This window comes from Jaculus jaculus, chromosome 3 (genome assembly GCF_020740685.1).
Source record: "Jaculus jaculus isolate mJacJac1 chromosome 3, mJacJac1.mat.Y.cur, whole genome shotgun sequence".
NCBI classification, from domain to species: domain Eukaryota; kingdom Metazoa; phylum Chordata; class Mammalia; order Rodentia; family Dipodidae; genus Jaculus; species Jaculus jaculus.
In genome coordinates this window covers 9149222-9168257 of record NC_059104.1, presented here as the reverse complement: position 1 = coordinate 9168257, position 19036 = coordinate 9149222, and positions in this window count along the sequence as shown.

Here is a 19036-nt window from a genome sequence, read left to right as displayed (position 1 = left end):
GCAGGTTCCTTCTCCAGTCAACTCTTTCCAAAAGTGTTTGCATTTCTATGATAGTCTTTCCTCAGGCATCCTTCCCATGGTAAAGCAATTGGACCATCTTCCTTTAAGATTGCTAATCTGTTTGACAATAGCAGATTCAGTAACCTAAAACCAGTCTTAGTGCCTGTAATTTTAACTTGCTTGAGGTTTTCCAGCTTAAAATCTTAAAATCTCTCAGTCCAATATCTTTAGCCAAGCACATCAGTCCATTACAAATTTAACCTTGATCAAACTCTCTGGGCCTGGGCAGCAGGATGCAGTCAGCCCTTATAGCAATATCCCAGTTCCAACAAAGTTCTCTGCAGTCTTTCCTTCCCCTTAGAAAGCTCATAAGCCAAGCCTCGAAGTTCAATGCTGTCTGCACTTAGCATTCTCAAAATCTGATCAGAATAGTCCATAAAACTTGGCTTACCACTCCAGAAGACATTTTCAGTTGCAAGTACCAAGTCCATGCCTATTCCTCCAAAACAAAGGTTCCAAAAGATCAACATCCACATGGTCAGGTTCATCTCAATCCATTCCTCAGTACCAAATTATGTAGCAGATAGATTCAGGTTCACTGAGATAAACTTCCAGACCAGGCACAGTTATGGAGGAAGGGATTTATTGAAGCTTACAGATCCAGGGGAAGTTCCATAAATGGCAGAAGAAGCTGGCCTGCCTTCACATGACCAAGCAGAGAGAGAGAAGTACAAGCCTAAAGATCAAAAGCCACAGCACACTACAAGAACTCCAGCCAGGTACACTTTGCATATCTTTAGATTGAAATCTGAAACCCACAACCACACCTTAAGATCCACCCAGTGACATTGCCTCCAGCCAGGTGGCTGTAGATGCAAACTACAAACAATAATGAACTGAATATATTGGGGGCCATCTATTCTATTCAAACCACCACAACATCTTATAGTCAATTAAAAATGTGTGTCTACTACTTCAGATACATTGCACAACTTTTCCACTGAATTCCTTGCACATAAATCATGAAGTCAACTGAGGCTACACATCACTTTTCTCATGAAAACTGATCAATAGCATGTTGATTTTGCCTCTTAAAGATTTTAATGTAGAATAAATGAAAATTTGTAGATTAATTAATGGTTATTGATAGTAAAAGCATTTAACTAACTTCACATGGCCTACATGCATGTAACAATTGTCCAATTGTTTGATTGATTTAAATACTCACCCAATGGTAACTTTATGAAAAGAGATTAAAATCAGTATTATTAGTGCAACACAAATAAAATAACTGTTGTAAAATGGAGATTGGAAAGCTATGTTTTAAGGGTAAACACCATCTAATCAATGCTAGTCTTTTAACTTTCTATTTTTTGGACAACAAAAGATAAGAATAATTTATATATGTATATGTATATATATATTTAACATTCATTTACTTATTAGAGAGAGAGAGAGAATGTCCAAGCTCTCCCACTGCTGCAAATGAACTTCAGATGCATGTGCATTCTGTGCATCAGGATCTACATGGATAATGGAGAATACAATTGGGCCCAGGCACCTTTAACCACTGAACCATGCCTCCATCTCATTTTTTCATATTTTTAAGGATGATGAAACATATGCAATCGTGCACACACAAAGAAATCTGCAAAAGAGGTAACATGCCATAGTGCCTACAAAGTCTCAAATATTTGCTTTCCTTTACAGAAAAGACTGCTGACCTGTTTTGTAGTAGAATAAATAGCTCTGCATAATAATTCAAGCTGCTACTTGTTTCCTTATTGCTTAGTCTCACAAATAAATTTGAAATTTAGGCTTTTCTGTTCAGAGAAAAAAAATAATTGCAAAATCACCTTGATCAAATATTTTTTAGTTGCCAAATAGTAAAAATGTATAGAATCTGATCTTCCACTTAGTGAACTGAGTTAAATTTCTAGTTACATTTTAGATGTAACTATGAAACTTGAAGGAGAAGCAGAGGAAAAGACATTTCATATGCTTAAGCAACCTCACAGTAATAGCTTAACATTTACCAATTTCAAAGTGAAAAAATTCATTAGGTATCAATTAAAAATATCATTGATGTGCTTTGGAATATGGTCAGTGATTAGTTCATTAACATCTTTATTTAATTAGCATACATTTACTGAACATATTCTTCGTTCTATGAGTTTTGCTAAGTGTTCTCTGGCAAAGATACAAGATATACATAAAATATTTGTGATAAAACTGTAGAAAGGCTCTGAGGCAGACATGTGTTAGATGAAAATGTGGGGAAAGTAGGAAAGATCAGCTTTACACCTATGTCTTTGGTTCTGGCTTTGGCACATTCCTGAAAGTGTTGGATACTTGTACCTTCATTAGACTCTGCTGAGCCTTTCTGCCCCATGGATGACATGTGCATTTCAGAGGATGCAGAGAAGAGAATCGGGGAAACAGGATTTCTATAAGCCAAGAGACATGTGAAGTGAAAAGCAGAGCAGGATTCAATTCAGTATCAGTAAGGGGGTTAACAGCATGATTGTGATAATCCTGTGAGGACCGTTTTGTATTGCTGGAGCTTCCATATTTGCATCCAATCATTCCTGCTTAATGTACCAGGTCACATACTAACTAATCAAATATAGCCTCTTTCTTCTAAATTTGGTTTTTGTTTTTTGAGGTAGGGTCTCACTCTAGCCTGGGCTGACTTGGAAATCACTGTGTGGTCTCAGGCTGGCCTCGACTCACAGAAATCCTCCTATCTCTTCCTCTCTAGTGCTGGAATTAAAGGCGTGCATCACCATGCGTGGCCTCAAATATATCCTTGCTCCATGAGGTAGAAGTCCAAGATAACACATCTTGCCCCAAGAGTTCTAATTGTCTTTAGTCAGTTGTAACTATACCTGTAGCACATGAACCAAATAGCATTATTTGTGTAACAGAGAACACAAACTATTCCCAGTAGTATTTTACCTCTAAAGAGCTCACCATTGTCTCTAAATTGACATATGTTCATCTAGGTAGAGCTATGTGAAGCAAACACAGTCCTGTTTTCACTCACACCTGCAAAGATCTTTGAGTAATAGTCTTCATGGTTAAGACACAACAATGAAAGCAGTGCTGTGCTCAAGAGACCCTTGTGCAAAGTTACTGTTTGCAAGAAGAAGGCTAGAAGAACAGAGGGAGACTCTGTGATTACTTCTTATTCCAGGAATATATGAAAGGCCTCTTGGAAAACTTCCCAGGGAAGATCCTGGGAAACTCGGGCTAGAAATGACTACACTGATCCTGGAAGACCTGTGGTTCAACCTTGCTCTGCATCAGACAACTGGAAAAGGAGGCACATCTCCACCTTCATCAAGTGAACTTGTTACTCCTCTTCCAGAATTCTCCCCATATGTGAATTGAATCACAGGCCATATTAATGACGGGGTCTTTTGTAAACTAACCCCCACCTTTGATTGCGTGAACATTTCTGGGGGAAGTAGGTCAAGTGCAGTTCTATAGGCTTCTTGAATACATCTTTAAGGATCCACTAGACCCATATCAGAGTTTCTGTTCTCTCATCACCACTAACCCTCTTGCTATAGGACCTATATATGAGTGTCTTAGCCTCTTGAGCCAGGTGTTCTGGATACTGTCTCTCTTTGGTTGAGAATAAACTGTTTTCCACTCAAGTAGAAAGTAGAGTTCAAACAAAGTACTCCAGAAGCTTCTGCCTAGCACACAGACACACTGATGTCCTGGTATTTTCCAAATGATATGTGAATAAGTCCTAATTAATAGACAGGACCATCTTTCCATATAAAGCATGAGATCTTTCCTCTGTGGATCATGAAGGAAGGCAGGACTCTCCTCTGCTGTGAGGCTGTTACTCAAGAGGCTTCGGGGAGTAAAGCCATATGGGGTGACATGGCATTGTCAGCTGCTCACTGCAGGAAAAGGAGGAGATTATTTTTATAGGGAGGCAATAAACTCCAAATACTATCATTACAGGCCTTCCCCTGGCCTCTTTGCCAGCATTCATTATTACTGCACAGCAGCCTCAGCAACTATACTTGTCAGCACTGTGGGGAGAACTCTACAATCTGCTGGTGGACTCAGTAAATTGGGATTTGTCGTGTGAATATTGATGTTTTCAAAAGCTTGGTCCTGGCAGCTTGGGAAGAGCCTGCCATTCAGAATGACATTTCATCCTGTGTATCAAGATTAGTTTTTTTTTTTTTTTTTTGGTTTTGTTTTGTTTTTCCAGTGGAGTTTTAAAAGTGTAATTGCTTTTGTAGTCTGAGGAAGAAAGAAGTACAAAGCTACATTGTTTGGGGAGGCAAAGAATAGGGAGAGTTCAAAAAGGAATAGCACATAGATTTAAATATATGAATTTGTTGATTGCAAATGTTTGCCAAAAGGGTTTGCATGAGTATAAGTGCTACTACTTAAAAATAGAGGGTTTTATAATATAATGAAGACAGAACAATGGAACTAGAGTGTGGAGCTGTTGACAGTGGAAATTGGGGAACATGTATCCAAGTACTTAGGCCTAAAGTGAATAAATCACAGGGACAGAATAATATAATTCAAAGTTGATGATGAGTCTATTTTAACAAGTATTAGCACACATATCTATTATTGTGAAGACTTATAAATAATGGAATATGTTAATAGATATTAGAATAAGAAGGATTGTTTCACTGATATGTATTATAGAGGAGGTAAACTATAAAGTACATGAGAAGTAGAATTTATATTCTTGAGTTTTAGGCAATGATGTACGTCCTGAAAATAAAGGTCTTCTTGAGCTGGGACATCCACATTCCCTTCAGTGCTGGAGATCCTGCTTGAAGGGCTTCTGGATTATGGAATTTATGCTGCTAGCCTCCTCCTCCTCCTGATTAACAAGCCAGATGGGGAATCATACCACTGGCTCCTTGACTACTAGGACTTTGGATCCCTCTGAATCACACCATTGACCTTTCTCATTCATCAACTTGTGGACAGTATACCTATATATATATGTGTATATATATAGTCTTGTGAATATCATGGTTTCTTTGTGAAAGAAATCACTTACCGGCAAAAATCTGTAATTACTGAGCTATATTTTAGGTTATCTATATTTAATGATCCCTTTCACTGTGGTTTGAATTAATTTTATTGACTTAATTTGGCCTTTCCATAAGATAATATAATATATTAATACTTTGTTGTGACAGTGGCTAATAGTCACCTATAAAGTGATCTATTATATGAAAGCATAGCTCATCATGAAAGGAAAAACATAGACACAACCAGTAATTTGTCTGTATAAATGGATATGCAACTAATGGAGACCTTTTAGTATCACAAAACTAGAGAATTCCAGACCTGGCAAATATGTGTGTATATGTGCATGCATGTGTGTGTATGAATACATTGCAGGGGATTGAACCTCTATACTTGTGCACGAAAAGCCAGTGTTCTATCTTTGGTCTACTTTTGTAGCCCTGAACATACTAAGCACTATTAATATTTCCAGCCTTTCAGTATCTGAAGCCTCCATTGTAAAGTAAGGTTAGTAGGCGGGAGAGATTGCTTAGTGGTCAAGGTGCTTGTCTGCAAAGCCTTATGGCCTGGGTTTAATTCCCCAGGACCCATGTCAAGCCAGGTGAAGAGAGTGGTGCGTGCATTTGAAGTTTGTTTGCAGTAGTTGGAGGCCCTGGTGCACCCATTTTGTCTGTCTTCTCGCTATCTCTCTCTCTTCTTGCAAATAAATAAATAAATTAATTAATAAAAACATAAGGCCAGTGAAATGTGGGAAGGCAAAATAACTGTTGAAAGTCTTAATGACAGTCTTGATATTTATACCACTAGTAATAATTACTTCATTTGGCAACAGAATAATGACAAGACAATTTGGTTAAGGGTTGTATTTTGACTTAGTGTCTTCTTTTTTGCTTCTTTTTCTAAATTGAGTTTATGAGAAAAAAGTCTAGAAATTTATAAATCTTTCTGAGTTTTCAACCTCTCTTGGTTTCTAAACTGCTATATAAGAACACATTTAATGGGCTAACCATGGCATAGTCAAGTACTTAGGAAATAAAGTTCACATTTCCACTGGCAATATGGTTATTCCCTAAACCAAACAAACAGTGTGAAATTACACTGTACAACATTGCCATCACACCCTCTTGTTCTTCTTATTATACTCATGTACATTTTAATGACCAGACAATATTAGTTTCATCTAATTTACTAATTAAGTGGTATAACATCCTTGTGGGTATATTTCTTCAGATGTAAAAAAAAAATATTTTCCAATACATATATTTAGCAATGAGTGATTTGTAGCTGAAAGAGAAACAGAGATAATTTCTTCTTTTAAGCTTTTCCCTCCCCATCTTAAACAACTGGAATAATTGTTCCCAGAAGTTGCCATACAACCTGGACTTTCTCCTTTGAAGTGTCTTTCTCATTGCAAGATCAAAAAAGTTCTGATAATTACATTTGGTTAATTTTAGTATCATAATTTCTGTTGATAAGGTTTTCTGTATTAAAAAAAAAAACATTTAAAATTCTAGGCCAGCCAGACATTGTGTGGCAAAGCAGCAATGTGATTAAAGTAGGACTGAAGGAGAACACGTTAAAATACTTGTGCTTCTTGTTGCAGTCAGATTTGCATGGCTGGCAGAAATCACCCAATATAGAGCAGCTTTTGGGGAATAAAAGGTTTATTTTGGCTTACAGACTCGAGGGGAAGCTCATGATGGCAGCGGAAGACAATGGCATAAGCAGAGGGTGGACATCATCCCCTGGCCATCATAAGGTGGACAATAGCAACAGGAGAGCGTTCCAAACACTGGCAAGGGGACACTGGCTGTAACAGCCATAAGCCTGCCCCCAACAATACACTGCCTCCAGGAGGCATTGATTCCCCAATCTCTGTCAGCTGGGGACCTCACATTCAGAACACTTAAGTTTATGGAGGACACCTGAATCAAACCACCACACTCTGGGCACTAACAGCCTTGCCTTGCTTTATGGAATGCATCTTCCTAGTAAGATGTGTTGAAAATTATTACTTTACAGGAATCAAGAATTTATCATATAAACTGCATCTAATTAAACTGAATAATTTTATTGGTCATGCTAAAGTTTTGAAAACAATGACATGGGGCTGGAGGATGGCTCAGATGTTAAAAGCACTTGCTTGCAAAGCCAGAAAACCTGTGTTCAACTCCCCAGCACACACATAAAGTCAGATACACAAAGTAGTGCATGCATCTGGAGTTTGTTTGCCTTTGCAGAAATCCCTGGTATGCCCATCCTCCCTTACTTCCTCCTTCCCCTCCACTTTTCCTCTCCTCCTTACTCTCTCTCTGCTTGCAAATAAATAAAATATTTTAAAAAGAACAAACTGATATTAGGGGCAGCCTGAATATTTCCTTGAACATATCTGGAAGTATATAAAAAAAACCATTTGAATGTCGGCTAATAACAGATTTTTTTCTGGCATTGTGAGACAGTTTGCTCATACTATTTAAGGTGTCTAGGATTTTATTTTTGAGATAGGTGAATACTAGACAACAGTTAAAGCTTACAATTAGGTAGTTTGCAAATATGTCACAGCCATATTTAGACCAGGTAAGTGTTAGTTGGTTTGTATGGGTTGACTACAATTCCTTGCAGGAAAACGATTTACAGCAAGCCATTTTGTTCAGAACATTGGTCACTGTCATTTCTGAAGGCAGGCGGAGGCAGGACAGGAGGCCCTCCTTAGTCCGCTGGTCAGAGGATGATGCTGACATGGCAGTTGGCATTGATGTTTTGTAGCAGGCACTGGAACAATCCACTGGCCAGATGGCCAATTTGGACTGAGTTAGAACATTCATTAGCGTACAATTCAATCATTTATCTGAGTGGACAGTACTGCAGACCCCACAGTCGTTACTATTTGGCTGCTGAGAAGAAAAGTGAAGGGTATTTTCCCTGATCCAGTTTCTTTCCATCTTATAGATGCCCTTGGAATGCACATATCCTAGTTACTTAGGTCCAGACTCTTGTGGAACAAGAGAGAAAAAAGTAGATTTCCCTCTGTTGAAAAGATTAATACTTGAGGAAGCAAGAAGTTGTCAACTTTGAGGAATGTAAATTGTTTTGTACGTGAACCTTTAGTAATCTTTAGGGAATATCATGGTGATGGGATTAAAACAGCAAATTTTACTTTTGGGCCAACATTTCAACTTCTAGGAATTCATCCAAATGATGAATTATGCATGTGCACAAAGATTTAACTAACAACACATTCATGATAATATTACTTTTAATACAGAAAAATGAGGGAAAGTGAATGGTTTATAGAATTCAGTCACTCATTGAAAAAAAAAACCCAACAACAACATTAAAGACAGCTGAAACCAAAATGTTCTATTTGGTTATCAAGGATAGATTGAATCAAATACTAATGACAATATGTACAATGGAATATAACACCATACTAAACAGTGTTGTAGAATAATACTCAACTAGATGGGAAGATGTAATTGTTTTCCTGGAAAAGTAAATGGCACATGCCAGGAGTACACCTTGCAATATTTAACCCTATTTTAAGTGTACTGTAATGAATTCACAGGTCTTTCCCAATAAAGAAAATGAGAGGCATTTTCCTAAAGAACTCAGAAAATAATCTATCAACCTGAAAAGCAACATATAAATCAGTTTATCATGATGAAACCTCTAAATGAAAGAGCTAACACAGTAAGAAGTCACTGATCTCCCACTGTGTGCTGCCTTACAGAGGTCACGGGCAGCACTTGTCACTTAGGAGCTTTTAGTGCAGATAGTTTCTCAGAGAGAGCCGTGGGCTCATGACCACTATCAAGTCTCTAGATGCAGGCATATGCATCATCTTTGGCTGTCATGAGCTGTGCTGTCCACAGGAAAGGGTGAAATAGTGCCATTCCTTTCCTGCATTTACACGCACACACATTTTGACTGCCATGGGCATTATGGTATCATTTCATCACATGTTATCTGTTTTGTTTCATTCTGATCAAACTCGATTTTATGGTTCTAAATGCTTTGGTAGTTTTCCCCAACTTTCCTGGCCAAGGCTCCAGACACAGCTAACTCTACCCCTGAGCAGATACCTGAACGGCCCAGAAGGATTATCGATATTGGTATCTTTGTGTGCAGGGGCTTAAGTAGAGCCAACATTGTGTCAGGAATCATGATACTTATTTGTCATTGTCATTTATTTACATATATATGCATCAATATATATATGTTCAGTTGTGTGCATGCACGTGTGTGTGCATGTTCCTGTGTCGCTGGGGCATATACTTGTATATGAGTGTGTGCTTGCATGTCTGTGTGCATGTTCCTGTGTTGCTGGGGCATATACTTGTGTATTGTGTTCACATGCATGTGTGTGTGCATGTTCCTATGTCACTGGGGCACATACTTGTGAATGAGTGTGTGCATACATGTGTGTGTGCATGTTCCTATGTCGCTGGGGCACATACTTGTGTATGAATGTTTGCATTCATGTGGACTCACTTATGTGCAGGCCAGGTATTGCTGCAGGGCTTCCTCTTCAACTGCTCTCTCCCTTGTTGTTTTTTTTTTAATTTTTATTTATTTTATTTACTTTCTTGAGAGAGAGCAAAAGGCAGGGAGAGAGAGGGGGAGATTGACATGGGTGGGGGGGTAGAGGGATAACAGCACAGCACGGTCCAGCCACTGCAAACAAACTCCAGATGCATGTGTCCCCTTGTGCCTTGCTGACGTGGGTCCTGGAGGATGGAACCGGGGTCGTTTGTCTTCACAGGCAAATGCCTTAACCTGCTAAGCTGTCTTTCCATCTCCCGGCCTTGTTCTTTGAAAGTGGTCTCTTGCTGCACACGGAGCTCCCCTATCTGCTAGACTCTCTAGCCACACTGCTACAGGGAGCACTGTCTCTTCCTCCTGAATGTTGGCTTAGTGACATACATTGCCGTGCCTCGCTTTTATGTGGCTTCTGGGGATCCAAACTCAGGTCCTTATGCTCCTACGTATTGGACATAGGCAGGGCTCTGGGTTAAAGCAAACCTAAGCTGGCTGACATGAGGGACTCAGGCTATGGTGGGGTAGCAGCAGCCTGAACCGCTGGTCATGTCCCGGGGTCCTGACTGGCATGGTAGCTCCTCTCCTCATTCTTGGGGGTTGCACTGAGCCAGGATCCTTCCCCCATTTTGGGGGGTCACAGTATGCCTGGCCTCCAGACAAAATCTCAGAACCCGAGTTCATCAGGAAGTAAGGCCACCTCCTCTTTAAGTGTGGGATAACTGGACATTCAGATAAGACTTAGTCTTTGCCCATAACCCTGGAGCCTTTGGCCAGTTACCTAGGAAACTCATTATGTGGTGATAGCCAGCACCTTTGTAAAGCCTATCCCCCTGTACCCTATGCCTTCCCTCTGCCATTGTCTACGTGCTGGAATGAATGTCCCCGTATGCTTATTAGGCATCAGCAAGCAACCGGTGCATCCAGTCCCCTTAGGACCCTCTTCCTACCCTCAGCTACTTATAAATCCTTTTCCCTGACAATAAGTGAAATCTGTTCACCGAAACTGTCTCCCAAAAGTCTATATTTTCACACACTCACTACCACAGTTGCTTGGGACACCTTGGGGGACAGTGGCTGGCCCAAGGACCCAGGAACCCACAGTACAGCAAACATTTTATGGGCTGAGCCATCTCTCTAGCCTCAGATGGGCACATTATAAATGGTCAACCCTAGGCTTTGAGGGATTGGCAGTCAAAATTTGGTAACAAAGTTCTGGCTCATTCAGTGCACATCCTGATAGATGGGATCAGCTGTAAAAATGGAGAAAGGCCCAGCCAGAGAAGGCTGGCCAGGGCATGGTTTTGGGCATATGGGAAATGGTGAGTTCCCCAGCCTGTGGAGGGCTGGGTAGCATCTCATGGTGGAGCTGTTTCCTGGCACGTGTTAGGCCTTGGCTTTGGTCTCACCACTGCAAAAACAAACAGATAAACAAACAAACAAAGACAATCTTCAGCTTAGAAGTTTGTCAAAATCCTGGCTTCTCAGGGAGCCAGGGATATTGGCAGCAAGAGCACAGTCTTGGGCGGGCCATTTCTGCCTATTTCTACACATGAGTGACCAGGAGAGTTGTGATCAGTTTATAACAGTCTGTTTTAGCCAGCTCCCGTGATGCCTGCGGGGGTGTGGCTCTTGTGCAGTCAATCTGCCCACGTGGGAGATAAGGACAAGCACCCAAGGGTATTAGGAACTCCACTGGAGAGCATGTTACTGTCCATTTTCCTTGAACTTCTCTTCACTTCCATAGAGAAACTATTGATCTCGTAATTACCAAGAAAGTTTAAATGAAGCTCTTCTTATGGAACACAGCGAGCTTTCCCTGATTTTTTGACTCTCATGTGTGGTTGGAAGCTGAGATCAGCGCTCTTCCGCATTCCAAACTGTGCAGTCGTGGCAGCAGACAATGCTAACACTTGTGTTTTGTGACTTTGGACTAAAACAAACAGAAGCAAAGAGAAGCTGATATCCAAATGAATGCAAAGTAATTAGGTTAATCTATAGCCCCCGTTCATGAAGAAGAACTAATAATGAATCAGATGTTTAGTTAGGGGGGAATTTTTTGCAGGGTGCCTCGAATGTACCTATTGTAATACATTACCTTTAAGCACACACACAGGGCTAGCAGTGGAGGCCCATGGGAGCTATGCTTTACATTAGGTTTAAATTTGCCTCCACTTCTGGAAGGCTCGAGGGTTTTAAATGATTAGGGTCTACGTGCCAGGACTCCAGAGTTCAGTTTTGGAATGCTCTGCCTGCAATTAGAGAACCCATTAGCAGGGTTTCTGTTTGTACACAGGCAACGTGAGGTGCGACGTTGAGCAGTGATTGATGAATCTGATCGATGGAGACAGTCAACTAAGAGAATTCAGGCCAAGACATAGCTTTTATCATTAATTAAAGTTTTCCAAGTGTTTGAATTTTCTTAATAATTGTTTTAACTGGCTTCAGACTGTGCCTGGATATGTACCATTTCAAGTTGCATACAAATTAGAAAATACTTTAGAAGCCCTACATAGATTTTATGTTGCTTAAATTCTAGGAGGCATTTTTTTAATTAAAAAGAAAAACAGCACTTTTCTTAGTATAGGAAGTTATCTAAGTCATACTGGACTTGTATACTGCCTGGCTTTCCAGCTCAGGATAAGAAAGTTCATTTATATAAATCTTTTAATACTTTAAAACACAAAAGGTGAAATAAAGGAAATTCTCTTTAGGGTATTGCTTATTAAAATCATTAGATCCTGCACCCCCCCCCCTTATATTCTACCAGTTCTAATTTTTCACTTTCTGCTTTGGCATCAGTAAGATGGAAGTTCAAACTAAATCTCCCCTTATTGTGCCTGTAAGACTAAGTTTCTGGCTCACAACCCATGTGGGTTAGGCCTTTGGCTCTTACTGGGTCAATGCTCCTAAAAATAGTACAGTTTCTTTTGTTCATTCTTGGTGATGGTATCAGCCCTAACAGTTCTGTGGCTGTACTTTCCAATGATATCTTGCCACCATATAGTGCCCCCTCCCCTCTCCAGATTGGCCTCCCTGTCACAACTCTTATCTGGTGTTTGACCCTCCCCACCTCTAGATTTGAAGGGTCACTTCCTTTGTCTGAGAGCATTTCTCTTCCCTATATACCCTGTATTACAGAGTTCATTTTAACTTTTATCTCCTTTCAAGTTTTGCCTTTAAGTTTATTTATCTGCCCTGTTTTAATCTGTCATGAGTGGGAAGTATGTATTCTTCTGTTATCACTGAAAAATGCCATAATTTTATCCAGTTTTATAACACACACCATAAACATCCTATACATGAACTGTCATTAAACAGAACATTAATTTACTGTAACTTATTTACTGGTAGGTTCCAGTAAGTACAGAGCTAAAGAAAGGCTTGGCATAAAGGTGTACGTAATTATAAACTCATCCCCTTTCTAAGGCACAATAATGTTACACAAACAACAAATGCAGGACTCCATGAAAATCAACCTTAGACCCTACTTTTGCTCTCAGCCTTACAGGTGGTTAGATGGCTTTTCTGAACTTGTTTATACTCTGTCTCATGTGTGGTCCTTCACTAGGTCCCAGGAGACATGTGTTATAACATGTCCTTTCAGCATGTGGTCCAAGTGTGATCTCAAGGGGAGAGAGAGGAATGAAAAGGGAAGAGGCCAATACTTACTACTGCCCGTGTCAATCTGCCCTTGTGCCAGTGGCCAAGGCAAGCTTCAAAGGCCAGCGGCAAGTACAGGGTCACTGCTGTGAGGCAGCCAGGTCATGCCAGGTGAGGCAGGTGTGCAAAGGTTCCTCCGTGCATAGTGGTTCTATCAGAAAGGAGATGAGGAAGAGGCAGTGAATCTCTGGCTTGCTTATCTAAGACACTAATATTAATTATTATCAGACTGTGACATCTGGAGAAATCTAATTCTGTGGCATAAGTTCCATTCCACAGAGGGCTTGGTCAGCCTCTCTATGTTAGCCATGTTAGGCACTGTCTGCATTCGGGGTGGACAGTACCACACCAGCAAACATAGACATTTGGGAAAGGAAGTTGAAGGTTGGACTTGCGTGGATGAATAACATGAAAACTAATAATAGCTCTTTGAGAACATAGGCTTCACTCAGAATGTTACACTTTATTTCTGGTTTGGAAAAACAAAAGTGTATAATCAATGCTGTGTTTTTCATTTTCATTTTTTATTTGCTCTGCACAATAGTCTTATGAGGAAAAGCTATTATTTACTTATGTATAATTGGAGACTCTGAGGCTTAGAGAAACTAACAAAGTTGAAAGAGAACATCATCTTGGCTATGGAGTATTGATTTAAAGGTCTAATACTGTGATGCTGTTGTTATCCCATTACTAGGAAGTGATGAAACCAGCCACTGGACAAGCATCTAGGACTGAGGGGTTCTGATTGGTCGTGATCATCTCTGAGATGAGACAATAGCATACATGCATCTAGGAATGAGGGGTTCTGATTGGTCATGATCATGTCTGAGATGAGACAATGACATGCAAAATTAACAATGTGAGGTCCAAGTAACCTGGAGTCCTAAGGAAGTGCAAGTTCTACTTATCAAATACGTACATGCAATTCTATTACCTTAGGGGCAATAGAATACAAAAAAATAGGATATAAAAAAGAGATGGAGGTCTGTTTATGATTGCAAGAACAAATGAGGGAATACACCAGTGGGAGTTTGCTACGTCCGGCCAAGGTGATGCAGACAGACACTGAGTGTACTAAAGGCCAGTCAAAGCAGAAATCCAGAAGCTGCTGAGGACTCAACATTAAAGTAGAATTAATGTACACCCACCGAGGCTTAGGGAAGCTTTCAGAAGAGGGTGTGTGTGGTGGTTTGAATAGAATAGATGGCCCCCAATATATTAAGTTGTTTATTTGTTTGTAGCTTGCATCTTTAGCCACCTGGTTGGAGGCAGTGTCACTGGGTGGATCTTAAGGTGTGGTGGTGGGTTTCAGATTTCAATCTAAAGATATGCAAAGTGTGCCTAGCTGGAGTTCCTGAAGTGTGCTGTGGCTTTTGGCTTTAGGCTTATGCTTCTCTCTCTCTGCTTGGGCCTGTGAAGGCAGGCCAGCTTCTTCTGCCATTATGGAACTTTCTCTGGATCTGTAAGCTTCAATAAATCCCTTCCTCCATAACTGTGCCTGGTCTGGAAGTTCTTCCCAGTGAATCTGAATCTGTCTGCTACAGGGTGGAAAGAATGTAAGAGCCATAGGGTGGGAAGGAATATCCAGAAACATGGCCCTCCCCACAATGCCTGAGGGATGCTCTCACAACTTATAACCTACAAACTACAAGGTGAACACCAGCAATCCCACTAAGGAGGACCTCAGTGGAGTAAGGGCAGGGAGGAAGGAAAGGTTGGTACCAGCATATATTCTGCCCATACAACATTTCTACTTAAAAAAAAAAAAACAAAGGCAAAGTGGAAAATGCTAGGCTTCGTAGTGAATGTGTAAGTGACTATGTATGTGTGTGTTTGTGTGTGCATACCTACACACTATGGTTGTGAAGTGAGACCACTACAGCATGGAGGGTAAGTTACAGAATTACAGAAGTTTGTGGTAGGTGGATAACTCTGGGATAACCTAATACAACCCCTAAAAGTACGGTTGAGGGAGAAACTGAGGTCTAGGGAGATTAAGTGCTCAAGCTCTTTCAGCCAGGCTACCCACTTTTTGTGTTGATGTGATGAAGTAATTGTACATGAAGAGGATGACTTCAGCAAACATATATCTTCACATTTTTAGACAGAGTCATTTTAAAATCTACCTGACTATTGACTCCAAATCTACTGATGTGTTCTTGGTCACTCATATGTCAGGACTCAAATTATACCTCTAATGTTATATTTCACTTCAAGAAGTGGCAGGGAGGTGACTAGTCAGATGGCTTGTTCCAGTAGTTCTTGGTATGGAGAATGTCTTCATGTAGCAATGATTGAGTGTGCTCAATTCCAGGTGAAAGAGAAAGATAACCCATTGTTTTCTCAGAAGGTGGTTTTGCTGTTTTCATGGCCCCTAATCTTGTTCCCCTTGGCTTCCTCTGCTTCTTCCCTTTTGCTTTGCTCTTGCTAATCACAGTCCTTCTTTCTAAAATCTTGGGAATTTCCTCTTTACTGAAATCATGGCCTGGAACTGGGTAGTTACTCCAAAGAGATAGGTTGACAAAGGCTTCAGATTTTCTGAGAAGGGGAAAGACCTACATAATTAATGAACATGTGTACAAAGTATTAGAGGTTCCCCCCAAATGAAGAGTGTTGGGCCCCATGATGCAGGATTCAAACTAACTTTAGCTGCCATTTCTGTGTCACTTCTTCACTTTTGATTTTCTTTTAGATGAAGTCCCATGTCATTCAGGCTGAACTTGAAGTCACTGTGTAACTAAGGCAAGCCTTAAACTCCATCTTCCCATTTTCACTTCTTTAGCACTGGTATTACAGGTGCATGTCACAATGTCCAGTAGATCGCCTTAAACAAAAAGAATGGAACCATGAAAATAACTGAAAACAGAGAGACAACTTAGGGATAATTTTGCTGCTAGCACTATATTCCTTATGGAAGATTCAGACAGATTTTTATAGCCACTCACACTTCATTTTGCACATTCAATTTAACTTGTGTGGATTCCTATTAATGGGTAAACACAGGCTTAGAGTAATTGTAAGATGTGCCAAAAGCTACATGGTGGGATGTGGGTCTGGCAGCCAGACTGTGGCACCTCACTGTTGGCTTGTCTCCCTCCTCCATTTTCCTAGGAAAACAGCCACCATCACCAGTGCCCAAAAGCAGTGGGAAAGAAGTGTGTTGCATCAGGCAGTGGTCACAATGGCTCCCCCAGGATGCATGAGGCTCCTGTAAGAATCTATCAGTGTTGTATTGAACTTTTTCTTCATTAGATGTGAGCCATTGGCAGGTGATGCTCCTTTGATACTTTAGCCTTGGAGTTGGAGCATAGTTTTTTCTAGACAAGTCAGAGATTTGAAATCAAGGAGATCACATATCTTCCTTCCTTCCTTTGAAGCCTTGTGCCAGATAGTTATAGGCCCAATGGTTTGTCCTGGGTGATTCTTATTCCTTCCTCACAGAAAAGTCAAATGCAGGATTGCTTTCACAATGTCCCAGCTATGGCAGGTTCCTGAGATTTTGTACAATGTGCATAAGCTGTGTGTGAATGAAATTTCTTCGCTGATGTCCTATGAACGAGACCAAGCGGTACAAAGTTCCTAAACCACTAAAGCTAATCTTCACATTTCTCTTGTTACTACAAGATTGGCCAGTGGGTTCTGCCAGCTGTGAATGAAGAAGACAAGAGACATCATGAACCTTATCATAATGGAGAGAAAACAGTGTCGATGGCAGTGAAAAGAAATCAAGGGACTGACAGTGCTGTTCTCTTGTGATTGAGCTGTTTAGAGGAGGAGGCGTTCCTCTGCATTGGTTGTACTCCTTTAGTCAAAAGCGTTTTACCAGTGAATGGCACAGAGTTGAATGAGGTAAAGGTCACAAGTCACACTTGAGACAACCCATTTCCTGCTCTGATTCACCAATCTATCTCTGTTTCACCAGAGATACACTGACTGCTATGTATGTATGCATGCATCTACAAATGTCTACCTTTAATGATAGAAAAACAATGGAGCTGGATGTGGTGGCACATGCCTTAGATCCCAGAATTTGGGAAGCAGAGATAGGAGGATTGCTGTGAGTTTGAGACCACCCTGAGGCTACACAGTGAATTCCAGGTCAGCCTGGGCTAGAGTGAAACCCTGCGTCAAAAAAGAAAATGTCTGTTAATGTTAGAAAAGCAATGGTATTGGAGTTTTACTAGAATGTTCCCTGGCTGATCAAAGTTTTACAGCCCCACCCTCCATACTGTGTGGTGGAGGAATGAAGTTGCCCTCAATATAGAAAAAGTAGTCCCTATTTTCACTCTGAAGCCTATACTTTGATACTGGACGCAGAATAACCCATTTAACTCTCAGAATTTCTATCTTTACATTTGAAAAATGAAGGCAGCTAAATGTGAGAAGTATATGGAAATCAACTTGTGTATGTTTTTTATTCTTCACAGCTCTTTTAGGCATCCCATTTATAGGGTGTTTTATGGGGACTGAATGGACTACTATATATGAAGGTGTGCTATGCATGTAAACTGTTACACACCTGCACATTATTAATATTGTTATCTCCTCTTTCTGTTTGCACACTCACTTGTGGGTGTGTGCACATACATACGGATGAAGGAGACAGTATGGACCGATCTATGTGTGTGTGTGCTTTGTTTTCAGCTCTGGGCAGAAGACAGCTTAAAACAATGTGAGAAGGCAAGCAGTGGCGTATCTACTAGTTTTACATAATCAATTCCATTTAAACCGTGGGCTCACAGGAGGATGACATCAGCCTCCTTAGAGGAGGCTGTACTGCACCTCTGGTTGAGATTGGATCTGCCACTCGTGGCCTCTGAGCAGAGAGCATGTGCCTGTGTATTTTAATATGTTTCTATGGTGGCGTGACCTTTGCAGAGCATAGGTGAGCCCACTCTAGTTCCTCAATCTGAAGCCTTTGGAGGCACGTATGGCCTGGAGGGGAGAAGGTATTTGCTAATCAATAACACTTCCAGTCAGCAAAAACCTACATAAGCTCAATTTTGCAAAATCTTATAACACTTTGTGACAAAGTCATTTATGAATGTTCTGTAGCCTTTAAAAGGTTCTTTGTATACTCTGTCAGAATTCCAAGCAATGAATTTTACTTGGTTTCTAAGGGAGAGAAAAGTCTTCCATTTAATTTTTAAAGGAGTCTATGAATAAATTTCAGTCGGCTTGAGTTGGCGACATCTGTTGTTTATTTCAGAATTGGAATCATGAAATGTTAGATCTACCAGGGACCTTAGAGACTCTTGAGTCCAGTGGTTTTTGAACTGGGATTTGTAGAGAGTGGGAAGTCATTGAAGTTGCCTCTGGGGTCCCCACAGACAGGCACAGATGGGGTTGATGGTTGGTGGGATACCAAGAATATCAGTCCATTTAACCAGAGTAGCATTGTTTCTAAATGATTCACATATTAAAACTCATGATATTTTTTTATTTAAGAATTTTCTTTCATTTAGAATGTTGGCAAACTACCAATCTACTCCAAATCCTTCATTTTACAATTGAGGATTCTGGGCTTTGGGAGAAGTAATTGTTATGATTGCTAAGATAGTGGGTAGGTAGCAACTAGACAGAGTGATTTTTATTTCAGCTTTACATCAACAACATCAGAGCATGTTGGAGGAAGGGGAGTAAAAGATGGTTATCTTTCCCGTGAGAGGAGGGAAGTCCAGATGAGTGAATAATTAGATGCATTTGATACTGCTGATTCTTTCCTCTGTTTCTTTATCTAGTACTGCAAGGGAATAAACACAAGAGGACCCAAATTCTGCCTACGATTTCTGGGGCAAGAGAGTAATGGAGA